The following is a 4,863-nucleotide window of genomic DNA, read 5'->3' on the forward strand; positions in this document are numbered from 1 at the left end:
AATATAAGCTCTTCACTGAATTCTTTCCGTTCTCTCCACTCACCCCATGCACTCTCTCTCTTTCTCTGTACCCCTTCACTTTTAAAAACTTTTATCTCGATTCAACTTCACCTATTCTCCACTTCCTGATGTACACCTCAATTTCATCTTCAAGGATCAGGAATAGCGTGGGAGATTCATGCGTGGCCAATTCAACCGCTGCCCACCTACAGGGTAGGCCCTACAATCGAAAACCACGAAAAGCACCGCTCAGCGAACATCGAAGCATATCATGCATATGCTCGTAAGTAACGGTCGACTCCAGTCGGGATTCTTCGGCTCTGTGTGTGTGTACTGAGATCGGTGATAAATATATACACAATTCGTTAATGTCCCTGTCACACTTTTTTTTTTTTTTTTTTTTTTTTTGTCCCTGTCACACTTTGCCGGATAGGCCCACTGTAAAGGAAACGGGCGAGATTTTGCCCATACGTTGTTTAAATCGTCACTAGTCCGGTGGACAAAGTGTAAATTTTCCATTTTAGAGGAGCGTACATACACGGTCTAGCGGCCGAACAAAACGCACCTTTGGCGACTGTGTACACAGGACAGTGGAACGCAAGAGAAACGAATAAGAACCGCATGCCCACGGGAGAGAACGCACGAAGAACAAATGGGCGACACATGAGACGTACATCGAACGTCAGAGAGCCATGCGTACGCATTTTATGTGCTGTACATAGCCGTTCCTTCCGTTCCATTTCTTGCAGCAACCGACTTTACAGAAGACCGAAGTGACAGAAACGCGTGGAAAACGACGAAGTACAGTATAGATACAGGAGAAAACGTACATCTGTTGGACAAGGGTCAGATAGCGCTATCCGTTTTTGGCGAGAAAAAAGTTTCCTAGCCGCTCTGACAGAAATCACCGGAAGATAAATATCCGTCCAAAGGATAAAAAGGACACGAAACGCATTTTAACGGATATCAACGGATGCCATAATTTCGACATTCGTTTTTAATGCGTTTGTCATATCCGGGAAAGTGTAACAGAGGCATTACGGGGATTCTCGAATACATGTATATCCGAGCCGGGCAAGCCTTCCCCCCTCCGTGGTATCCCGACGCTACCGGGTCCTCAACTCATCAATTCCTAATTCCATCTCTCATCTAATCTCCTCTCACTAATCTACATCTCAATCTCACCTTCACTCCATTCACAAATCTGTCTACCAGTCCCGATTAGTATTACCTGCTCCTCAAACCACCCCTTAAAGGGATGGTATAGTTTTGGTTGGGATGGGGATTCGGGTTATAACTTTTTGTGAGATAATAATTATTAATGTTCAACATAAAATATTACACATCATACAACGCTAAGAGAAATTAAAAGTTTATTTGATGAAAACCGGTTTCAAAATGGCTGAGATATCCAAAAACAAAGTAAAACAAAGTGGTCCTAATAAAAGTTTTTTTTTTAATATTTCAGTAATTTCAAAACCGATCTTCATCAAATAAACTTTTAATTCGTCTTAAAAGTGTATGCACTTTTAACATTTTATATATATCATATGTGGTTCTCGGAGTAAGTTAAAATCTGAATCCCCATCTCAAGAAAAAGTATACTATCCCTTTAAATTTAACATGCCCTTCATTTGCGAATTGGGAGACATTTTACCTCTCCTGTGTCAAAGGTTTCCACACTCATCATGGCACTGGGTGACATATTCTCACTTCAAGACTCAAGATGGACTAAACGACTACAAACTTTGCTAATATTGGTATAAATTGAATATAATTTCATTCTTTTGGAAACTCTAATCATATTATCTCATTCTAACAGACAAGTCATGGTGCAAATGATCCAAGATCATTTGTTAAAAAAAAAATGAATGAAATCTTACTGTAAAACTACTGGCAAAAAGACAATCATTATATTCATAAATAGATTCATATCTACATTTAAACATAATTGGTGTTGTTTATATGTCATCTATACCAACTCTGATAGTGTACTGATTATCCAATAAATTCATTGTCTAGAGGTCTAACATCTAGACACATATCCAGAGGCACATGGTTATCCTACAGCTGTTTGATTAAAAATAGTGAACAGTGCACTGCAAGATGAACACAGCTCGATTCCTATTGGACACAAATATTATCATCTAACCGAACACTCAGTGGACTGTAAAAGGTATACAAACTGCAGAAAGAATGTATTGTAAGGGTGAAGCATAAAATTTGTATGTGTCAGTAAAACTGGTCTGCTCAGGCTTGACAATTACTCTTTAGTACTGATAGGTGCACAACAACTTGCATATCACATCATTTTGGTATCATCAAAATCCAGATCAATATGACATCTACTATGAACAAACACCATACAAAGACTCACATTTACAAATTTCAAATATTAAAATCTGCATTTACATGTTCAGATACGTCACAACTTTGAGGGCTATAGAAGAAACCTTGATATGTATTATTACTACTTATGAATATTTGAAATGATGGGGGGGGGGGGGGACAAGAAAATAAAAAATAACCCCCTATAATAAGCAAAAAAGCAAAAAGAAAACCCCAAAATAACACAAATTAATATCATGAAGACATGTCGTTGATGTCACCTATTCAAAGCTTAATTCAGAACAGCCCAGGTTTCAAACTTGAGAACTTGAATTGATGCTCTGCTCATCTTTAAAAACTCTTTGAGAGCTAAATGTTATACTGTGATGTTGTTAATGGTAATGTACAATAGCATCATCATCAGTGTGATCCAATACTAAAGCTTTGTACCCCCCCCCCCACAAACAACTGAACACAAAATGACGCCCTTAACTAAAAAACAATGAAAATGAAAGCCATAAACAGGGTGATATGAAGTGCTTCAAAGCTCCTTGCTGATTACCATACTTTGGACGAATTGTGAATACATGAAAATGTATGCATCATAACTGTATTGCCAGCTGACATTTGATTTTCATCTACATATCAATGTAATTAAACATGTGAAATATCTTAAATCCTGAGATTCAAACGCCAATATCAGCAGCAACTCTTTCAAACCATATACTGTAAAACATGATATATTCGCGGCATGAAATTTTCGCTAATTGGAGCCGACTGCCTCTTTTGTGGCATGAAATTTTCGCGAATTGCCACAGCGTGCAATACATACAGTCTAGACACGAACTTTCGCATGCATTTTATTTTCGCGAATCTTGGTGCTCGCAAAATTCGCAAAATTAAAATGCACGCGAACATTCCTCGTTTCACAGTACAATGTATTGTAATGAATCATCCATGTTTTTCCCCTTTTTTTAAAGCTCACGCTGTATATGATTGTAAAACCTTCTAATTCCTGAAAATACACGTACTCTGATAGTTTGCAACATGCTACTTGCATGTAGTATGCATATTTTCTTTTTTCAGTCACTGGATTAAAATGCTAACAAAACAAGCAATGAAAGACTAGGTATCATTGGGCAGTACAATTGGCTGTTCAAAGACTTATATTAAGCAACTATTCTTCACTATCATGCTAGCTTTACACTATGTTTCCATTGGCCATAGCAATTCATATTTAAGGCTACTGTGGATTGAATGGGACGGATGTGAGACAGAGAAGGGGGGGACCGACCCTATGTGCAAATGTGACAAGCTGTAATTACAGTGGATGCTGTCACAGGTTTCCAAACTGTCTTGAAATTTGTCATTGCAGTCACAATGCGGATGAAAACCGTAGTAAGCAGTAGTAAAACAAGACGAATGACACATTACTGCATCAGGACCTATAATATCAAGGAAGAAGATCAAACTGTGAAAAAAGAGGGTCACAACTTTTGGAGTACAGAGAAAAAATGTTTTGAGCAAACCAATCTGCCATGGCCACTGTGAACATGATGTACATGTAAACATACAGTGTAGCATCACAACCGAAGTGAATAATATATAACATGTAGAAATGGCTGATAGAGTACACTGTACAGTTTGTATTGACTGGTGGAAGGAGGGCTTGCCATGAGAAAGATATTCAAACATGTCACAGCAAGCACAGAAAGGTTGCAACATTCGGATTTCCTGCTACAGGTACTGAAACTTCAGTCAAACAAGACTGAAGCACTTACACCAACTTGCAGGTTATAAACAAAAACAACACTGGCACTAATAGTCTGTTAATCATGTGCTGTATATCTTCTATCATATTCTACTAATTACTTTTCATAATCTCAGAATCAGACTTTCTGCAATACCGTATGTCCCCCCCCCCAAAAAAAAAAAAAAAAAAAATACAATGGTACCATCTGCAATGATAGATTTAAAAATAGTGAATCAATCCAAGTGCAATTTCAGGGTATGAAACTATAACTTATTACCCACATTTATGGAAAACCCCATCTGATTTGGTTCAGTGGTCAAAGAGAAATGAGGAGTTTTGTAGAGCATGTCAGGAATCCCTTCCCTCCAAGTTCTGTGCATTGTGTTCACACATTAACATGCACTTCCACGAGCATCCAAGTGCTAAACTTGGAAGAATCAGACCCATGACATGCTTTACAACAATCCACATTTTTCTGTGACCACTTAACCAAATTTGAATGGGGCTTTCAGTAAAATAGAGCTAAGATGTTATATTTTAAGACCCTGAAGAAGCATTGTGACAGTTTAATCATATTTGGAGTTATCAATGCGACAATTCATTTGTAATTTTGTTGGGACATACTGTACAGTATCAGTCATCATGTGACATCTAATCTGCAGCATAAAGTACAATGACTCAAAGTCACACTATAATTTTTAATACAAGTACATCTCTTCAAAATGATTGCAAGTCACATTATCATTTGTAATACATATACATCTCTTAAAAAGTAAACTCCC

This window comes from Diadema antillarum, unplaced genomic scaffold, assembly GCF_040938485.1.
Source record: "Diadema antillarum isolate AM-2024a unplaced genomic scaffold, OU_Dant_1.0 seq00001221_RagTag, whole genome shotgun sequence".
In the NCBI taxonomy this organism is placed as follows: Eukaryota; Metazoa; Echinodermata; class Echinoidea; order Diadematoida; family Diadematidae; genus Diadema; species Diadema antillarum.